Source organism: Canis lupus, chromosome 1 (genome assembly GCF_011100685.1).
Source record: "Canis lupus familiaris isolate Mischka breed German Shepherd chromosome 1, alternate assembly UU_Cfam_GSD_1.0, whole genome shotgun sequence".
NCBI lineage: Eukaryota > Metazoa > Chordata > Mammalia > Carnivora > Canidae > Canis > Canis lupus.
This window is the reverse complement of record NC_049222.1, coordinates 46,479,537-46,502,554: the sequence shown is the minus strand read 5'-3', so window position 1 is coordinate 46,502,554 and position 23,018 is coordinate 46,479,537. Positions and strand designations below refer to the sequence as shown.

At 36.3% G+C, this 23,018-nt stretch overlaps 1 non-coding gene across 1 annotated transcript; it reads right to left on the bottom strand.

The window, feature by feature from the left end:
- Positions 1 to 598: 598 nt before the first annotated feature.
- LOC119869961 lies at positions 599 to 700 on the bottom strand. Its single transcript, XR_005354920.1, has one exon. It is a non-coding gene; the product is annotated as a U6 spliceosomal RNA (small nuclear RNA).
- Positions 701 to 23,018: the final 22,318 nt, after the last annotated feature.

The window sequence follows — 23,018 nt, the reverse complement described above, 5'->3', positions numbered from 1 at the left end:
TTAATTTTTTATATATGGTATAAAATATAGGTTCACTTTCATTCTTTTGCATATGGATACCCAGTTTTTTCCAACACCATTTCCTGAAGACACTATCCTTTTCCTGTTGTGTGTTCTTGATGCCCTTGCCAAAAATTAGTGGACTTTATATGCATGGGTTTATTTTTGGGTTCTCTATTATGTTCCATGTGTCTATGTACCTGTTTTATGCCAGTACCATTTTGTTGCGATTACTGTAGTTCTGTAATATAGTTTGAAATCAGGAAGTGTGATGTCTTTAGCTTTGTGCTTCTTTCTCAAGATTGCTTTGGCTATTTGGGGACTTTTGTGGTTCCATACCAATTTTAGGATAGTTTTTCCATTCCTGTAAAAAATGCCTTTGGAAGTTTGCTAGGACTGCATTGAATCTGCAGATCGTTTTGGATAGCATGGACTTTCCACAATATTAATTCTTTCAATTCAAGAACATGAGATATCTTTCTCCTTATTTATGTCTTCTTTAATTTCTTTGATCAATGTATTATAGTTCTCAATGTATAGATCTTTAACCCCTTTGGTTAGATTTATTCCTGAATATTTTATTGTCTTTGCTACGATTGTAAATGGGATTGCTTTCTTTGTGTGTCATCCTTGCGCAGGAGCCATGCTAATCTTCTCTGTATCATTCCAATTTTAGTATATGTGCTGCCGAAGCGAGCACAATGGGATTGCTTTCTTAATTTCTCTTTCAGATTGTTCATTAGTTACTAATATTATATATGTAGTACATATATGACTATATATACCAATATCTATCTATCTATCATCTATCTATCTATCTATCTATCTATCTATCTATCTATCCTCTATCTGATTCAGTCTTGGTATGTTTCTAGGAATTATCCATTTCTTATAAGTTATTTTATTTGCATATATTTGTTTATAGTAGTTTTCTGATTCATTATATTTCTGTGGTATCAGTTGAAATGTCTCCTCTTTTATTTATAATTTTATTAATTTAAGTCATCTCTCTTTTTTCATATTTAGTCTAGCTAAAGGTTTGTCAATTTTGTTTATCTCTTTAAGAAAACAATTCTTAGTTTTGTTGATCTTTTCTATTGTCTTTCTGGTTTCTAATTTGTTTCTGCTCTAATCTTTATTATTTCTTTTCTTCTGCAAACTTTAGGCTTAGTTTGTGTTTCTTTTTCTAGTTCCTTTGGTGTAAGTTTAAATTGTTTATATGAGATCTTTTTCTTTCTTAGTATAGGTGTTTGTTACTTCTCTTTTAGAACTGCTTTTTAAAAACTTATAGCTTTCAATATGTTGTATTTCCATTTTTGTTTGTCTTAAGATTTTTAAAAATTTCTTTTGATTTCTTTGTCCCATTGGTTGTTGAGAAGTAGGTTGTTTATTTTCCCTATATTTGTGAGTTTTCCAGCTTTTCTTTCCTTACTAATTTTAATTTCATACTATTTTTGTTGGAAAAGATACTTGATATGATTTCACTCTTCTTAATTTTTTAAGACATTTTTTTGGACCCAGCATGCAATCTAGAGAATGTTTTGTGTGTGCTTGAGAAGAATGTATATTCTGTTGCTGATGGATGGAATGTTCTGTATTCGTGTTAGGTCCCTTTGGTCTGAAGTATAGTTCAAGTCCATTATTTCCTTATTGATTTTCTGTCTGAATGATCTACCCATTGTTGAAAGAAGAGTATTAAAGTTCCCTACTATTATTGCATTGCTGCCTATTTCTGCCTTCAGATCTGTTAATAATTGTTTAATATATTTAGGTGCTCTGATATTGGGTACAAATATATTTACAATCATTATATTCTCTTGATGAATTGACCCCTTTATCATTATATAATGGCCTTTCTGTCTCTTGTTACAGCTTTTGACTTAAAGTCCACTTTGTTTGATATAAGTATAGCTACCCCTGCTGTCTTTTAGTTTCCATTCGTATGGAATACCTTTTTCTATTTTTTCACTTCTAGCCTATGGGTACCCTTAAAGCTGAAGTAAGTCTCTTGCATGTACCATATACTTGGGTTTTGGTTTTTAAAAATCCATTTAGTCCTTCTGTCTTTTCATTGGATAATTTAAACCATTTATATTTAGAGTAATTATTGATAGGTAAGGACTTGCCAGCACCATTTTAAATGTTTTCTGATTATTTTTTGGTTCCTTTCTCTCTTGCTATTTTCTTTGTGAATTGATTTTTTTTGTACTTATATGCTTTGTTTTCCTTTTATCATTTGTGTATCTATTATAGGCTTTTACTTTGTGATTACCATGAAGCTTCATAATAATATCTGAATTTATAACAGTCTATTTAAAACTGATAACAACTTAGCTTCAATTGTACAAAAAAGTTCTTGCTTTTCACATTTGATGTTGATGTCACAATTTACATCTTTTTATGTTATGTATCCATTAACAAAATATTGTAGCTATAGTTATTTTGAACACTTTTTTCTATTAACTTATATGCTAGAGTTAAAATGGATTTACTTAACACCATTGCAGTATTAGGATATTTTGAATTTGACTGTATACTTACCTTTACTAGTGGATTTTATGCTTTCATATGTTTTTATATTACTAGTTAGCATACTTTCATTTAAGTGTGAGAAACTTTCTTAGCATTTCTTAGGTATTGTGGTAAATTTTCTCAACTTTTGTTGGGAAAATCTTTATCTCTTTTATTTTTGAAGGATAACTTTCTTGGGCATCATATTTTTGCTTTGCAGGTTTTTTATTTGAGCACTTTGAAGATGTATCCCATTCTTTCCTGTCTTGAAAGGTTTCTGCTGATAGTTTTTTAAAAAAATTAATTAATTTTTTAAATTAAGTTTTAATTTTAATTCCAGTATAGTTAACATCTAGTGTTATGTTAGTTTTAGATGTACTGTATAGTGATTCAAGAATTCTATACATTACCAGTGCACATCATGATAAGCATCCTCTTTAATCCCCTTCACCTCTTTCACCCTTCCTCCCACCTGCCTCTGGTAACCATCAGTTTTTTCTCTATAGTTAAGAATCTGTTTCTTGGTTTGTCTCTCTCTTTTCTCCCTTGCTTGTTTGTTTTGTTTCTTAAATTCTACATATGAGTGAAATCATATGGTATTTTTCTATAATATATATATATATCACATCATTTTTATCCATTCATCATTCATGAACATGAGCTGCTTCCATAATTTAGCTATTGTAAATAATTCTGCAATAAATATAGGGGTGCATGTATCCCTTTGAATTAGTGTTTTTTTTTGTGTGTGTGTGTTAAATACCCAGTAGTGCAATTACTAGATTGTAGGGTAGTTCCATTTTTAACTTTTTGATGAAATTCCATAATATTTTCCACACTCACTGCCCCAGTTTGTACTTTCACCAACAGTGCATGAGGGTTCCTATTTTTTCACACCCTCTTCGACATTTATTGTTTCTTGTGTTTTTAATTTTAGCCATTTTGACAGGTATAAAGTGATATGTCATTGTAGTTTTGATTTGCATTTCCCTGATAATTAGTGATGTTGAGTATATTTTCATGTGTCTATTGGCCATCTTTATTTCTTCTTTAAAGAAATATCTGTTCATGTCTTCTGCCCATTTTTATTTGGATTATTTCCCTTTTTTTTGATATTGAGTTGTATAAGTTCTTTATATATTTTGGATACTAACCTTTTGTCAGAGATGTCATTTGCAAATATCTTCTCCCATTTAGTAAGTTGTCTTTTAGTTTTGTTGATTGTTTCTCTTGCTGTGCAGGGTTTCTGCTGATAGTTTTATTGGGGTTCCCTTGTATTAGATAAATCTTTTTTCTCCTACCACTTTAAAAATTCTTTTTGTCGGGCAGCCCCGGTGGCTCAGCGGTTTAGCGCCGCCTACAGTTCAGGGTGTGATCCTGGGGACCCGGGATCGAGTCCCACGTCAGGCTCCCTGCATGGAGCCTACTTCTCCCTCTGCCTGTGTCTCTGCCTCTCTCTCTCTCCTCTCTGTGTATTCTCATGAATAAATAAATAAAATCTAAAAAAAAAATTCTTTTTGTCTTTGATTTTAGAATTTGATTATAATGTGTCTTGGTGAATATTTCTTTGGGTTGAAAATGTTTGGGGAATTTTAAACTTCGTGTATTTTGGTGGCTATATTTCTCCCCAGATTTGGGAAACTTCAGCCCTGATTTCCTTAATGATATTTTCGGCCTTCCTTCCCTCTTTCCTTTTTTCCTTTTTTCTGGGACTTTCAAAATGTGAATACTGTTTTGTGTGGTGCTATCTCATAATCAACATAGGCTTTTTTACCCCATTCTTTTTCATTTCTTTTTTTCTCCTCTGATTGGATAATGTCAAGAGATCTATATTCAAGTTTACAGATTCTTTCTTCTACTTGATTGAACCTGATGTTGAAGCTGTATATTGAGTTTTTCATTTCATTCATTGTATTTCGTTAGCTCCAGAATCTCTGTTTGGTTCTATTTTTTTAAGGTACTCCTATCTTTTTGTTGAAATTCTTGTTTTGCTCACACACTGTTTTCTGAGTTCATTGAGTTGTCTATTTGTGTTCCCTTGAATTGTACTGCGATTCCTTAAAATAATTATTCCTTAAAATAATTATTTTGAATTCTTCTTCAGACCTTTATTTTTTGGGGGGTCAGTAACTAAAAGATTATTGTGTTCTTTTGGCTTTGCCTCACTTTTTTGCATTTCCAGTGGCTTTGCATTAATGTCTGCACATTTGTGGGAGCAGTCACCTCTTCCAGCCTTTTGAAGTGAATTGGTGGAGAAAGGTTTTTCCCTGAATGTGGATATGAGGGTGCCAGCTAGGTGGATTGTAGCACATTTGGTTTCTGGGAGGGCACATAGCATAGTCTCCATTAGCTGAGGTCAATGTCAATGAAGACTGTGGGTTCTTCTGTGGCCAAGATGGCAGAGATCCTAAGAGTGGCAGTGGTAGCTAGGGCTATCAGGGTCCTCAAAGGTGAAGGTTGATGAGGTCCTCCTGTTCTCCTTCTTTGCCTGTAGGAGAGAGTTCTATCAGAGGGGACCCTTCTTGGCTCAGGTCATGTGTGTTTGCATTCTAAGTGGCAGCAGAGCCAGAGTACTGGGGTCAGATGCACTCAGAACTACCACAGTGCTTGCACTTGCTGGCACTGGTGTCTGAAGTGTGGTATGTGTGGATCTTTCATGGAACTGGGGCCTGGGTCTCTGGTATTCACTGCAGGGACTGTGGTCCAGAGGAGGGGCACATTAGCCATATGGACTTGGGATGACAGTACACTGGTGGCTTGGGCTCAGGAAGCAAGGTGTAATAACAGCACACCCTGGGGATGGTAGGTTAAAGTCCTCACTCGCTGCAGGGGACAGTCACAAAGCATCAACAGCATGGCTCTGGTGATGGCCCGTTGAAGCCACAAATCAGAACTCATGGGGCAGTACAGAGAGCTGTGGCAACTCCAGTCCTACAGACGGTGGGGCTCTGAGGCATCCCAATACCAGAGACCGGGGGCAGAGCACTGACTGGGGTCCTGGGGCCGGTCTCACCATAACAACAGCTCCAGCCCTGGGAAAGAGATGTAGCAGCAGGGACTCTGGGAAGTTCTGTTAGCTGGGTTTAATGTTGGTGGGGATCCTCAGGAGCCAAGGTTGTAAATGTCCATGGTATGAGGCTTTATTTTAAAAACATCACTCTGGCTGCTAGGTTAAGAACAGATGGTAGGGGGCTAAGAGCAAAAGTGAGGAGAGTAATTTGGAGTCTGTTGCTGTGCCTAAGAGAGCAACAATGCTGGCTGGCAGTGGGGTGGGAAAAATGGAGGTGGGAAGTGAGAGAAAGAGAAGAGTTGAGGCTGTAGTTGGCCTTAGTGATGAGAAGGATAAAAGTACCTCTAACTGAGCTGAGAAGGCTTTGCAGGAGCAGGTGGGGAGGAGATCATCTGGAGCTCAGTTCTGGACATGTTCAATTGAGATGGCTGCTAGACGTCAGTGTGGATGTTGAATGTGCCTCTGGCTTGGAAAGTCTGGTGTGTGTGTGGATGCTGTGACTGGCCATATAAATTATACCTTCTTCCTCAGATTACACCCTGAGCTCAGCCCACTTGTCTCAGGCCTGTTAACTGCTTGGTTCAGAAGGCCTCAGAGGTTCTGAGGTATCAGAGGAGAGAGGTTCAGGAGACCCTCTATCCCAGCTTAATTTTCAAGAATCCCCCAGTTCTGTTGGCCCTGGTCATTTATTATAGACCTAATTCCTGGTTCAGAGTTCCCTGCTACACACCAACTCCTATGATGATTTTTGGCAATCTCAGCTTGCAGGTGGATGGTCTACACCACATCCTGGCCTCTCAGTTCCTTGACCTTCTCATCTGCAGTATTTTGCTTTTTTCTATATTGGCTAGCCACCCACTCCCATGGCCACATCTTAGATTCCTTCACCATAACAACTTAAAAAAATCCCTTAAGTATATGCAATGGTAATACCACGCTCCTACTAAAACTTTTATCCTCCTAGTTAACTTCTCAAGGAACTCCAGTATAGTCATTCCTTGACATCATTGTGGTCCACTGAACTCCCTAATTTCATTAACTCCCTTTTGACTTCCTTCATTTTTTTTTGTCCAGCAGAGGTTCTCTGCTCAACGAGTCTCGCAGACATCTGCTTCTTCTGGCTATCCTACTCTCTCTTTAAAGCCCATAACCAAAAAACTTTCACCATACCAGAGAGTCTTCAAAATTACCCATGCCTGGGCTCCAACTGAATTACTCTCTGCAGGAGGAGCCTGTGTCTCAGTATTTTTTTTTTTTTTTTATAAGCTCCTAAGAGGTTCTAATACCCAGACAGGGCTGAGAACCACTACTCCAATGAACCAAGCTGTCTGCTTTATTCTTCTTACATCTGAGCTGTGGAGCTCAGAGGAAACCATAATTGAGTAGACTGGGTCCCTTTTAAATTCTTGATCTCAAACCTCAGGAGGACTTCCAATATTGCCTGGCCATCTGGCCACACTTCACTGTAAACTCCCTGTCGCCTTATGAGATGACTATTTTATGCTTTTTCTCTCTCACATCTTCTCTCCTACTTCTCTCTGGTGCCTACTTAGTTGGTGACTTTACCTCACACCTCATTGGAAAAGTGGAAATCATCAGATGGGCACTTCTTGAACTTCTCATTATCCCCCTTTCATGTGCTGGATCTGGCCACTTTAATTCACACTTATATCTTGTTTGTGTTCTTGTCTATTGTATTTCTCCTACAGACTGTGAACTCTGAGAGCAGAGGTCTTGTTGCTTACTTACCAATATATACGACACCCAGCGCAAGGCCTTGTTACCATGTAGAAAGAGGAACACTCTAATATTGTCTGCATGAATAAGTAAGCCAAATCTTGAACATAGGAGTTAAAGCAAAAGATATAGAAATACTTTCAATGGTTTTTGTGGCTAGATAGAGATCATTCTAATCGAGTGATGTTGCTTTATAAGGCCCAAACTGAAGCAGGTCAAATGACTTCCTGCTGATCATGCAGATGGTTGGAGAGGTGAGGCCAGAATTCTTCCCTAGGCCAGCTGGTATGGTCAACCACAATGGGTGTATGAACCAAAAGCCATTTGCCCATTTCCATTTGACTTTGGCATGCAGGGTCTATTTTTTTTAAGGGCAGAAGAGTTTCCTCTGTGGTGATATTGGGTTTAAGCCAGTATCCAAATTGGCTTGTTTCGTTAGCACGGGCTGATATAGATGGGAATTGTCCTAGGAAGGTGTTCCTATGGAAAGAGGCCAGCCTTGCAGAGCACAGGACAGAATTGTTCTCACCTGTACATTCAATACTTTTGCCTCAAAATCCTCTTCTTAGAAGCACTTTGCTAAAAATAAAGTTTTTATTTGTGACATTGAGTAACTTCAAGGAAAAAGCACCTATAAAGACTTACATTGTGCTTGTCACCCTGCAATCACATACATTTTGACAAAGGTACCATTTAAGCAAGAAATAGTGGAAAGAGAAACAGAAATATCTTCCTCCTCCATGTGTTTTCTTTTGTGATTTGGTCAACTTGTCTGACTGTGTACAGACATGGACTGATTGTGTAGTGATCGTTTTTTAGTCAGAAGCTCAAACACCTTCATGGAGGAATAATCACTTTTTACAGTATGTAGAGTAGAGGACATTCCTCTATGCACTCAGCATCAGAGAGAACCATTAGGGAGTAGTAGTTGTCTGTCCAGTTCCAAACCGAATAAGTGTCCTTATTCTGTGGGTACCATGCTTCCCTTCTAGGGCGACCAACCATCCCAGTTTGCCTGGAACTGATGGGTTTCTTAGGATGAAGAACTTTCAGTGTCCAATTGGGAGAATTTGTAGAAAGCTGACATGGTCGATCACTCTAATTACTGGTAGTTGTTGGGGAATGACTTTTCTCTCCATGATAAGAGAATCTTGTTTTTTTTTGTGGGGTTTTGTTTGTTTGTTTTCTTTTTAAAGTTCTATCCATAGAAAAGGGAGCCATGAATCCAGACTCTGCTTTCTAGCCTTCCCACTATTAGTCTATCCAACTTTGGAAGTTAGAATTGGTTGCAGATGCTCTGCCTTCAAAATAATGTTAGCTGCCCTACAACTGAAAGCCTCCCCTAGTCTTTAACTCTTATTTTGTATTTTCCACAGATCTCCTGGGCCTACTGAGGCCTTTTACTACAAAGAAGACTATTGCAATATTACATGATGCAGGCTATTGTAACACACCCTTCCTGTCACCCCATCCCCATTTTGGAGTTAGAAGACCAACAATCTAGGCTAGATTGCCATTAATGATGAGAAATCTCTAGTTCTTCATTTCCACATTTAAAAGTGAAGGCATGGTATTTCCTACATTTAAACTGCCTCACACTGTAATATTTGGAGACTCCAAGATTCTCTGTAAGAATGTATAATAAATAGGATAAAAAAATTCTTCCATAAATATTTTCAAAATTCATATTATAAAATTAGGTTGTCAAGTTCCTGTCTACTCGTCTTTTCATACTTGCTTGCTACATCCTGACACTGGGAATAGTTGTCAAAATAAATAGAAATCTCATTGTTTGAAACACGCATTAATGATATTAGATGAGAAGGATTTTCCAGACAGTTTTGAACTCTTGCTACAGTGTGATTTATGCTGAAGTGTTGGCCTAAAGTTTGGCAAATGACCACAGATTACCTGGTATTATTTAATTCTTTATGATTGTTTAATTTTTATGAGTGTGTGCTTTACTTTCCCAATTATGTTATAAGATATTGGGCCAAGAGGAAAGGGTTATGCTTCCAGAAATTCTCTGCAGTGCCTAGCACAGAGCCCCACACACAGTGAGTGAGAAGGCTGTGTACATAGTCATTCAGTGAAGGCATCGTATTTCTCCAAGTATTGGCATTTGTGTTGGATAGTGGATGGCCAGTCAGCAGAGTGGCCTTGGAGAGTGAATTATGTGTGGAAATAGCTCCAGGTTATGTGAAGAACATCCATTCATTCATTAGGTTGTAATTAACCCTACAGGTTCCCACTGTGGTGTTACATGGAATAAAAACAGAGACCAGATAAAAACCTCTTTCATGTTGACACAAACTTGAATAGGCCAGCTATTAACCATATATTGAGCTATATTTTGTCAAGATAATTCATGCCTCACTTTGAGGTAAATCTAAAACTAGGACTATTTCCTCTATTGCTCAGCTTGAACACCCACCTTGGGGTAATAAGGTATCATACTAAGATAAGCTGTGGGAGAAAAATCAGAGTCCTCATTTTTTAAATTTTTGAATACCCAGTGAGACGGATCTTGTGCCAGTCTTTTCTGGTAAAACCTAACCTTTCTTGTCCTATATTTCTGTCCTGTATATTCTATATTTGTTTAAGATGGAAACAATTCTAAACATGGCTGTGGAGACTTGAGATATTTGTGTATGTCACACCATGGAAGTATACAATATAATTATTAGGATTAATGAATTTTAAAACAGTTGGAATCACATTCCTTTATTTTTATTTATTTTTTAGATTTTATTTATTTGAGAGGGCAAGCATGAGTGGGGGGAGGGATAAAGGGAGAGGAAGAGGAAGAAGCAGACTCTCTGCCGAGTATGGATCCTGTCATGGGGCTCCATCCCAGACCCTGAGATCATGACCTGTGCCAAAGTCAGATGCTTAACTGACTGAGCCTCCCAGGAGCCCCATTGCATCCTTTCAAATAGGGAAATTGCACAAAATATACTAATGGAGGTTGCTGTGAATAATTTTGACCCACTATGCCGGGGATGGAAATAGGTTTCATCTCAACTGTCCCCTCTAATCTATTGGTAGTGACTAGAGCACTCAGGTAAGGATCATGAGACTACCTCAAGATCAGGACCAGCCAAAAAAATTTTGAAATGACCATATGGTAAATATTTTAGACTTTTAAAGCCATATAGTCTCTGTTGCATCTACTAAATTGTGCTGTCGTAGCATAAAAGTAATAGGTAAACCAAAGGATGTGGTTGTGTTCCAATAACATTTTATTTACAAAAATTAATAGTAGCTGGATTTTGCCCACCGGCCACAATTCGCCAACCCCCCTGCTCCGGACCCAGAAAAGGCAGTGGGTAATTAGCTTTGTATGCTGTGGGCTTGAAAACAAGTAATGGTACAGATACCCTTCTTTCCTTCTCTGCAAGTGCCCACAGTACTCAGTGAAAAGGGATTCTGATCATAATTCTAGCTATTAATCATGTTCTAGCTACATATATCAATGGAGATTTTAGATAAGAATTAGCCAGTTCCTCTCTACAAAATTTGATACAGTCCATAATTCCTTATTCATAATTCTAAAATACTAAAAGCTCTGAAAATCCAAAGTGTTTCATTTCAGGTGGCAAAACCTGAGCTGACCTGAACTCATTTGGCAGCAAAACCTGGCCTGAGTGGACATAAGGCTCTTCATCAACTTTATTTATCCTGCTTAATGTGTCAATTCATGTGTCTTGCTGTTTGATTACAGACTGCCTTCCCAGACTCTGCTAGGAGTGTTATATACTGAAAGGTAAAGTACCAAATTACCTTTCTGAAGTCCAAAAACTTCTGAATCTCAAAACCATTTGACACTGGGAATTTCTGATGAGGGATTGTGGACTTACAAACACAAAGTCTCCTTTTTTTGGGTGCTGCATGTAAGAAATGCATGTCAGAGTAATGACAATAAATTAGTCTAATCAAGCCATCTGACCGATTACTAGTTATAATGGTGTAATCAGCTTAATCACCTGTGTTAATGAAGAGTTAAGCTTCTGATTTTAAACCCAAGTAAAGCCAGGAAAATCAACATTAATCTTTCCCATACTGACCTTTTCTCTACTTTTTTTGTGTAAATGTGTTTTGACAGATAGTGCTATTTGCAGCACATCCATCCATACAAAACCGTGCAGATCTTTTTGGCCACTAATTGGCTTCTACAAACTTGGGTTACCTTTGCAACTAAGTGTGGTGTATTGCAGCAGATGTCAAGTGGATGCATGAGCCATTGGGTCAGGTTAGATCCAAGGACGCATCAGAGCCAAAGTTAGGACTGGACCCGGTCTTGCCCTTCCACTAGCTGTGTCCTAGGCTTGTTCTAGTTAATCCATAAAATGAGACTATTGACACAAGGATGGAACAGCACACCTCTCATTGTCTTTATTGTCTCTCATTGCTACCTTTTTTACACCTCTATGCCAGCATTTGTTATTTTGTCCTTTCCTTTCCATTGGACCATAATTTCCTTGAGAGTCAAAAATGTTTTATTCCTTTTGTACCTTCAAGCTTCAGCACAGAGGTGAGTATCTTTGTTGATTGACTGAATGCTCATAGATTCAAGGACTCCTAAAACTAAGGGGGACCTCAGAGACCATTTTTACTCAAAACATGAGGAAACTGGTATCTATAGAGATTTATTAGACATTGTCATGTACTGGATCCTATTACCAAGCACTGTGCTGACACTGCTTCATTAATCCAACAACAACTCTATGAATTAGGTGCATCACCAATGATTTCACAAATGAGGAAACTGAATCTCAGAAAGGTTAAGCAACTTGGTAAAAAGCAGTGCAGATTTGACCCAGTGTCTGTCTTACTTCAAAGTGTATATTTTTTTTATATCTCATTATAGGATCATGCTTGCCTCTAATGACTGATTGATAGATGTCCCTAGATCCTTCCAGGATATTCAACTCATTTTGATTCATATCCACTGAAGGATATTAAAATGTGCTAAACATGACTCTTCTAAAAGTTTACAATCTAGCGAAGAAGCAGATGTTTGCAAACTGGAGGATTGCCATAGATTCTCCCCTCTGCTTTCCAGGTTTAATGAGATATAACTGACAAAATTGTAACATGTTTAAAGTGAACAATGTAATGACTTGTTATAATATACATAGTGAAATGATTAAAACCATCAAGTCAATTAATATATCACCTTATATACTTCTTTTTCTTTTTTTGTGAGAACTCCTAATATCTAGTCTCTTAGCAAATCAGGTGTTCAATAAATTATTATTAACTATAGTTACCATACTGTACATTAGATGCTCAGAATTTATTCATCTTAAAACTAAAAGTTTATACTCTTTGACTAGCACTACACTACTTTCCCAGCCTCTACCAACTATCATTCTACTGTGCTTCCATGAGTTCAACTTAAGTTTTTTTTTTTTAGATACCACGTGTAAATAATATGATTCAGTATTTGTTTTTCTCTGTCTGGCTTATTTCACTTAGCATAATGCCATCTAGTTTCACCCATGTTTCACCCTGCAAAAGGCAGGATTTCCTTCTCTGTAAGGCTAAATATATTCCATTGTGTGTGTGTGTGTTGGGGGGGGGTATGTATCACAAATATAAATATCACATTTTCTTTATCCATTCATCTGTGGATAGACACTTAGGTTGTTGTTTTCATATCTAGGTAATTTTGAACAATGCTGCAATGAACATCGGGTTGCAGATAAATCTTTGAGATAATGATTTCCTTTGGATATATATGTAGAAGTGGTATTGTTCTATTTTTAATTTTTTGAGGAATCTCTATACTGTTTTCTGTAATAGTTATACCAATTTACATTCCTACCAACAGTGTAAAAGGGGTTAGCTTTTCTTTGCATACTTGACAATATCTGTTAGCTTTTATATTTATTTATTTGTTAATAGTCATTCTAACAGCTTTGAGGCGCTATCTCATTGTGGTTTTGATTGCATTGCCCTGATGATTAGTGATGTGGAGCATCTTTTCATGTACCTATTGGTCATTTGTATGTCTTCTTTGGAAAGAATTCAGGAACTTGGTCCATTTTTAAAGTGTGAAATATCTCTATATATCTATCTATTTATCTATCATCTTTTGAGTTGCAAGAGTATCTTATATACTTTGGATATTGAACCCTTTTTGGATATATGGTTTGCACATAGCTTACTTTTTGCCTATATTTGTACTTTCTACAAATGGAGTCATGTAATATGTGCTGTTTTGTATCTCGTTTATTTTACTTTGCTTATGAGTTTTGAACTCTATGTATTTTTTTTAAAAAAAGATTTATTTAGTTTTTATTTAGATTTTTTAAAAAAGATTTTATTTAGATTTTTTTCTCTATTTGAAAGAGAAAAAGAGACAGAGTGAGTGTGAATAGGAATAGAGAGAGAGAATCTTTAAGCAGACTCCCCACTGAGTGTGGACCTTCACACTAGGCTTGATTTCATGACCCATGAGATCATGACCTGAGTTGAAACTAAGAGTTGGACACTTAAACAACTGAGCCACCCAGGTGTCCCTGTCTATGTTATTTTGTGTATCAGTTGTCCATTCTTATTTATTGCCAAGTAGTATTTCTTTATACACATATTGTCTATCCATTCTCCTGCTGATGGACTTTTGGGGTTATTTCCAGATCTTGGCTATTATTATTTTTTTTCAGATCTTGGCTATTATGAATAACACTGCTATTATCATTCTTGTATAAATATTTTTGTGGAAATATATTTTAATTTTACTTGGGTAAATATCTAGGAGTAGAATTTCTAGGTTACAGAGTAAATTTATGTTTAACTAACAGAAACAGTCCATTTGGAAAATTATGTGTTTTCCTCTCAGTTGTTCAGTCATGTTAGGGACAAATAGGTTTTACTAATATTTTTAAAGAAAAAATGTTTTGATTTTGTTAATTTTTTCTACTATTTGTTTCTCATTTTATTTATTTCTGCTCTGATCTTTATGATTTTCTCTTTTTACTTACCTTGGGTTTAAATTTCTTATTGCTATCTAGATTCTTAAGGTGAAAATCTAGATAACTAATTTCAAACCTTTCTTCTTTTATCGTAGAAGCATTTTAGGGATGCCTGGGTGGTTCAGCGGTTGAGCCTCTGTCTTTGGCTCAGGGCGTGATCCTGGATTCCTGGGATCCAGTCCCACAACTGGATTCTTGCACGGAGCCTGCTTCTCTTCCCTCTGCCTGTGCCTCTGCTTCTCTTTCTGTGTCTCTCATGAATAAATAAATAAAATCTTTAAAAGAAAAAAAGAAGCATTTTAAAGCTATAGTTTTTCCTCTAAGCACTACTTTAGCTGCATCTCATACAATCTAGCATGATACATTAGATTTACATTATTGTTCAATTTGAAATATTTTCTAATTTCCTTGTGATTTCTTCATTGGCTCATTGGTTATTTAGAAGTATAATTCACTATTTCCAAAGTATTTGGGAGACTTCTGGATTTTAAAAATTGGTTTAAAATTAATAGCTTTGTGGTTTGACAACATATTTTATATGATTTTAAATCCTTTGAAAGTTACTGATATTTGTTTTTCCGATTTATTTTTTGTTCTATTTTCTCTTTCTTGCTCTTTAATAGTTAATATTTTTTGCATATCCCATTTTATCTTTTCTATTAGCTTTTTAGCTTAATTACTCTATTGGTTTCCTCTTGTTGATATAACAAATTACTACAAATGTAGTGGCTTAAAACAATGTAAATATTTTATGGTTCTAGAAGTCAAAAGTCCAAAATGAGTCTCACAGGATGAAATCAAGGTATCAGGAGAATGGTCAGAAGTCTTCTGGTCTTCTGTAGACTTGAGAGGAGAATTTACTTTCTTACATATTCTAGCTTCTTGAGGCTACCCATATTCTGTGGATCATTGCCCCCTTCTGTCTACATTGGGTCCACCTAGATAAAATGTGGTAATTTCCTGACCTCAGTATCTTTAATTTAATAATATCTGCAAAGTCCCCTTTTCCATAAGAGATAACATATCCATAGGTTCTGGGGGTTAGGAGCTGGACCTCTTTTGGAAAGTTGTTATTTTACTTATCACAATCACTTTATCTATTAGTATTTATTCACTGAAGGGGTTATAATATGCATCATTACTTTATCATAGTCTAGCTTGGATTAATTTTAATCACTTTACATGTAATTGTGTGTTATGGAAGAACTTAACCACATAGCTCTTTTATACTCTCCAATCCTTTGGGATACTGTTGTTGTACATTTTACTTTTATGTATGCTATGCATCCCAGGTACATTGCTATTTTTTCTTTAAACAGTAAATTTTCATTTAAAGGAATTAAAAAACAAAAGGAGTCTTTTATGTTTAACCATATATTTATAATTTCTGGCATTTGTCATTCCTTCAAGTAAATCTGAGTTTGTGTTTTACATAGTTTTCCTGTAGCCTAAATAAATTCCTTTAATCCTGTTATGCAGGTCTCCTGTTAAGTAATTCTTTCAGGTTTTGTTTATCTGAAAATGTCTTTATTTCATTTTCATTTTTGAAGAATATTTATGCTGAATGTAGAACTCTAGTTTAAGAATTGTTTTCCCTTTACCATTTTAAAGATACCATTGTATTGGCTTCTTGCTTGCATGTCTAATGAGAAGACTGTGGTCATTCTTTTTTGTTGTTCTTTTGTATGGAAGCAGTCTCTTTTTCTTTGCATGTGAGATTTTCTCTTATTTTTGTGTTTCAACAATTTGAATGTAATGTATCTATGTGTGGAATTTTTGTGTGTGTTATGGGGTTTCACTGAATATTTTTTTGGTTCCATGCATTTGAAATTCAGGAAAAAAATCGGAAAAAATTTTGCTGTAGTCCTCATTTTTTTCTATCATGATTTTTCCTTCATTGCTTTCACAAGTTTCAGTTACATATATATTAGACTATTTGATATTATTCCACATACTATAAGGATCTGTTCATTTTTATTTAGTCTATGTGTTTCATAGACTTCAGTTTTCCATTTCTCTATTTAGATTCCTTATCTGTGAAATCATTTATTCATATTTTATTTTAAATATCTGAACATATTTACAAACTTTTGTCTGATAATTCTAATATCTATATCATCTCTGGGACTGATTATATCAATATTTTTTTTCCACCAAGGATTCTGAATCACATTTTCTTGTTTTTTCATATATCTAGTACTTTTTGATTATATCCTAGGCATTGTAATGATAACCTATTGATAGTTTGGATTTTTTAAGGAATTTTAACTGTTGTTCTGTCAAGCAGTTAATTAAGAGGCTCAGTTTACTACAGAGTGGAATTACTCTTAAAGTATGAACTTTCTTAGATCTTAAGTGAATGCCTAGAGGTCTAATTTGGGATTCCCCACTTTGTTCAGTGTCCCCTCTCCTACCATAATGAAATCTCTAGGATCTTAGTTAGACCTCCTCATGACTCATTTATGCTAGACTTTTTGGAGTCTTTCCCTGAGCACTCACTGTGTAGTTTTATTCCAAGACTCATAGTGACCCCACACAGGTTTCTGGGAATCCTTCACTGTTCACCTTCTCTTGACCTGCAAATTCTAGCTGTAGCCTCAAACAGATATTTGTTTCCTTTTCCCAGTGAGACCACCAATTTCTGTTTTGGTTTCACTTTTATGTGCTTCACTTTGAAAAGTGCTTGCAGGCTGAAAACTGGGGTGGATACGAAGCTTATTTCATGTGTTTCCCTTTTCTCATGGATCATAGCCTTGTGATTTGTATTGCCCGTGGTTGGAAATAGTTGATTCATACAGTTTAGTGGTTGTTTACAGTGCTACGGTAAGTCTAATATTCATTACTCCACCATGGCCCAAACTTTAAATCTATCATCAAAGCTATTTGAGTTTATTTATTTTTAAAAGACTTTATTTATTTACTTGACAGAAAGAGAGCACAAACAGAGGGAGCAGCAGGCAGATGGAGAGGGAGAAGCAGGCTCCCTGCTGAGCAAGAAACCTCATGTAGGGCTCCATCCCAAGACCCTGGAATCATGACCTGAGCTAAAGGCAGACACTTACCTGACTGAGCCACCCAGATGCCCCAAAGCTATTTGAGTTTAATTCCAATTATTAAAACATACTATTTCCCTGCTTGGTGGCTAAACAATTGCAAGGTGCAGATTTGACTAATAGTGGACTGGCTGTGTTGTGTGTTCTATATCTATAGACGGATACTAATATTGTATGTGATTTAGTGATGGATCTAATAGTATAATTTTAAAGTATTGATGAGTATAAATATTAAGATATCTGTAATAACTGAAATGTGATTCTTATTGATAATAAGGTCACAGGAGCTGCTAATATCACTTGATTTATAATTTCCATTTGACCTAGTTTCAAGTTCATCTATCTTTTCTTCTTCAGTGTCCAATTTGCTGTTAAGACTATCCAATGCATTTTTTCACTTCAGATATTATATTTTTCAGTTTTAGAAATTTCAGTTCTTTATTCCACTCTTTTTTTCAAAAGACTTTACTTATTTATTTATTTTAGAGAGAGAGAGACCATGAACAGGGAAGAGGTGCAGAAAGAGAGAGAGATCATCTCAAGCAGACTCTGCACTGTGCACAGAGCCTGACACATGAGGCTCAATCTCACAACCCTGAGATTATGACCTGAGCATTAAACAGGAGCTGAATGCTCAGCCAACTGAGCCACCCAAGCACCCCCACCCTCTGTTTTTATTAAGATTTCCTATTATTTATTTATTTTTTTAAAAAATATTTTATTTATTTATTCCTGAGAGACACACAGAGAGAGGCAAGATAGGTAGGGGCAGAAGCAGGCTCCCTGTGAGGAGCCTGATGCGGGACTTGATCTCAGGACCCTGGTATCACAACCTGAGCTGAAGGCAGATGTTCAACCTCTGAGGCACCCAGGTGTCCCTAGATTCCCTATCTTTTAATGTGACTGTTGCCTACATTGATGGCTAAAGGAAATGCAAAATTTCAGCAAGGATACATAGATGTATTCTTTTCCTATCCAAATTCATGAGTCACCTAAGTCCCAAAATAGTACTGGTTACCCCTTGGTGATGACTGTGGGAGATTATTATCTTCTTTGTTATTTTCTGTTTTTTTTTTCTAACCTTTCTTCAATGAACATGTATTGCTTTATAATTATAAAGACTAAATGTAGCTTAAAAATATTACTACACAGGACATGTAAATTCAATGTAATATTCTTTTCAATAATATTATGTGAATTAAAAAATATACTGTACAATGTATTAACTATCACATTCCATTTAAGGTAAAATGATTAAAGTCATGTTAAAATGATGGTAATTTTTCTTAATCATGAAAAACAGAAAAAAGCAATATGATTAAATATCATATCAATAAATATTGTAACTGTTTTCTCAATTTTAGCATATTTCATATTCTATAATAAATGTATTTCATATATAGAAAAACCATTACTTTTTAAAAATGATAATTTATTTGAATAGTATAATCATAAATACTCTGTGATATATATGTGCATTATTAGTCTATTACATTTTATTTTTCAATGTTGGAATTCACAATAATTATGTCTTGTCATTGAAAGGAGATAGTTATTTGATTATTTATTACAGTTAACCACAAGTATCTAACCAGATTATTTAAAGGTATGAGTTATGCCATGGGAGTAGGTTAAACTCTTGAGAAGCGAATATTTTTTCCTTCAGGACATTTATTAAATCACTATTATGTGAACTGAGGTCATAAGGCAGTCCTGATTAACTTCCAAATAATCGTTTTAAGCAATCATTATTTAATATAAGATAATGCCACTTTGCTTTAGCTGTGTGTATAATCCTGCTAGTCTTGGGAAGTAGTATAGACAGAATAGATGCTGAAGGAAGCAGAGTTTCTAGATAAACAGTGAACTCTATGTGAAAGGTGACCTATTTACCAATTTAAAAACGCGAGAGAGGTGAATGTTAAGTGAACCATCCAATGGGACTTTAATAAAAGCACAAAGTCTTTTCTCTAAAGTTGAGCCCTTTTACAGTTTGCATTCTCAGGCAGTCTGTGGGAGCCATAGGCCAGTTTGTGTTCCTCAAACACTACCCCTTATGGAGAAAAAGCTGATTGTACTGCGGGCATCTGCCTTTTCAGTGCATGACTGTAGTGTTCTGGACAGCAGTATTAACGTAGTCAATTCTTCATTGCTAAGTCATACAGCCGCAGCCCTGAACCATTAGTGCATTTCTCTTACACATCTGGCATACATATTCATTTCTTGGTGTATGAAAGCAGCGCTCCATCTTCAGCCTGAGCCTCAGTGATTTGTAGTACATTCTGTATTAATTGCTCACTATTCTGGGAACTTCACATATCAATTTCACTGTGCCATATAGTGTGATCATTCACTATAAATGTGTTTGAAATATATCCTTGCAGCGGCAACTGCGAAAATGAACAGATATTCCTTTTTATCATAAAATGAGTTATATCCTAGACCCTCGGGCTTGAAAGGGGGGTGTGTAGAGCCGCCTACATAAATAAAGGAAAAGAGAGATCTTCATTTATAAGTTTAGGTGAAACATCCAACAAGTAGGAAGTATTTAGATTGTAGGAAACATAGATGCTTGGCATCTTCCAGGATGGAGATGATCGAGTCCTTCAGGAACACTGTGTTCCCACAGTTGGTTCACAAAAATGTGGTCAGGAAGTGTGCTCTCTGGTTGGCCCAGGAGAAGCCCCAAGACAGGGAGATTCCTGGGGCTTCACATAACTTTTATATCAAAGTAAACAACGAGAACAGGTTCCATCATGATTGTCCTCTCCATCGCAATCCTGTTGCCACAACTTTCCAGAATTTCTGTCAGTGCACCAATTCCCAGAATTATGTTTGGGCCTCTCTCCTGCATTTCCTCTCTCTCTGCTGACCTCAGCAACCAAGTGACCTCTTCATTCTGGGCCCTCCACGAAAGAGGATGCATTGTCAGCTACTTCTAATTGTTCAGACTCCCCAGTTTTGAGTATACAAAAGCTGTTGTCTTGTTACTAACTACAGGGAGAGAGCTAGATATGATATAAAATGACCAACAGAGAACTTACAAGTAATCTTAGAAAAAAGGGGGAGTAAAGATAGCCCCTCATCCTGTGGTCTATGCAGAAGTGATAGTGAGGCGGGATATTTCTTAGCACTTGTCTATTTCTTTCTGATGTGTTTCTTCTCTTCCAAGTTATTTCTGTCCATACCCCTTTCTTCTTGAAGAGGATTAGGTGAGTCCTGATTTTGCCCAATGGCACAGAACACAGTTTACCAAACGATCCAATTACAGGAAATAACTGAAGCTCTTGGCAAAAATATGGCTTGGATGGCCCCATTCATAATGTAAAAAGTCAACCTCTTCAGAGGAGAGACCCCGATTTTCTGTGTTTTAAATAATTGCTCAGGTAATTTATATTATCAGACAAACTTGGGAAATACTGCAGAGACCTACCTATAGACCAAGTACAAGTCCCTCTCTATTTTTCTATCTGCTGCTGGGCCTCACAGAGTGTGATGAAGGTAAGACTGCACAGGAATACAGATAAGGTTTATTTCTGGCCCAGAGAAAATGCTAGGCTCATTATTTCTACTCACATATTTGCTCACAGCCTGCAACCTTCCTCAAAAGTTCTGGAGGCTAAAAGTGTGTGTCTCTGAGGCTATTGGTCAGCAAAAAGGCAAGGAAAAAGAGTGTGAGGGTATATGTGCTGCGCAGAAGAGTATGCCTGCTGTGATCTCCTCCTGCATGTATGAAAATTCATAGAAACCTCTGTGAGAACACAACCCACTCTTAATGGGGTGCAGAATGGATTTGGATTTCGGTCTCCATAGCTCAGTCTTGATTGACTTGTATTGATATGTTGCAAAAGAAAGTATTGTCTTTATTTTTAAAACCAATAAGAATGAAAAAAAAAAAAAGACACTTGCGTTTCTCAGTATCAGCCTATTAAACCTTCTCCACCTTCAAGAGGTCACCATAGCCATTTGCAACTGATAACAGAGAGCAGCAGAGGCCACCCCTCTGTGAACTGAATTTGATTGACGCTCTCATTCCTGTGTCTGGTTCTTTTTGGCCATGATTAGATTTTCTGAGCCTCTTCTTTCCTGTGGCCTTTTCAAGGAGCTCTGCAGAGGTCCCTGCTTCTCAGGAGAGCCATTCAGGAAGGCTGGAGATGGGTCGGAGCAGGACTGCATGGAAAAAAAAAAAAACCCAAATGCCAAACGGCATAAGAAAACAATCTTCCTGCTATCCAGCAAGTAGCAAAGTGCTCTTTTAATTGTAGCTGTTGCTATAATTTAAACAGAAAGTATTTCACATCCATTTTTCTCAAACTGCTCTAATCATAGTAGTTTTCATTTTGCCTTAATGTAGCAAATACATCTGACTACTTAATTTTGCTCCTTTTTGTAATATAGCACTTTACAATTAAGCATCCCAGACTGCTTCTGTGTATTTCCCGAGCAGAAAGAGGCAGAGGAAATCTCCCTTAGTTATGCTACGACTTTAAAAAATTAAACTGTACTTCTAAATGACTTACTTCATTCAACTCCAAATGAAATAATGGCTTTAGATGTATCTTGTATTTTAAATTTAGATAATTAAATTCAACACAAATCACATTGGGTATATAATAATCAAATATCATTTTAAGAGATTATTATTTGAATGGATCATTTTCTCAGGGGCTACTATTTGTAGCTAAGTGAATAACAGTGGATTTTGCATCTCCTTATTAATGCCTGGATGTCTTTTCTTGTTTTCAATCCCACAGATAAAAATCTTTTTCCAAAGATGTATATGTGTGTGTGTGTATACATATGTATATATGTATATACCGGTATATATATATGTATCTCTCTCTTTATATATATATAACTGTCTCTTTATATATATGTAAATATAGAGAGAGCATAATACCTTCAGCATAATACCCTCCAGTTCTATCCAGTTCTATTCTCTCTTTCTCTCTCTCTCAGAGAGAAAGAGAGAGAGAGAGAGAGAGAAACTCCTCCTGGGATATTATAATTTTTTCCAGGACAGATAAATTTCTCCATACACTTATCTTGAAATATTAGCTTATCCATTGTTCATAGAGTGGCTCTAGATTGAATGGGTTTAAGTGCATTTTGAGATTATCATTTGTTCTGTAAACATTTTGTATCAGGTTAATCAGCATCATTGATGGGCCGTTGAATAATTGCAGATGTTGTTCGCAGTGAGGGGTGGGGAAGTATCATCTAGGCAATCATATAGGACAGGATGTGAACTTTTTGTTTGTTTGTTTGTTTGTTGTATATTTTTTATTGGAGTTCAATTTGCCAACATATAGCATAACACCCGGTGCTCATCCCGTCAAGTGCCCCCCTCCGTGCCATCACCCAGTCACCCTAACCCCCTGCCTACCTCCCTTCCACCACCCCTTGTTCATTTCCCAGAGTTAGGAGTCTCTCACGTTTTGTCACCCTCTCTGATATTTTCACTCATTTTCTCTCCTTTCTCCCTTTATTCTCTTACACTAATTTTTATATTCCCCAAATGAATGAGACCATATAATGTTTGTCCTTCTCCAATTGACTTACTTCACTCCGCATAATACCCTCCAGTTCCATCCACGTTGAAGCAAATGGTGGGTATTCGTTGTTTCTAATGGCTGAGTAATAGTCCATTGTATCAGGATGTGAACTTTATAATGTTAACCCCTCAGATTTTATGCAGCTCTATTCAGATTGTTCTCTAGCAAAGTC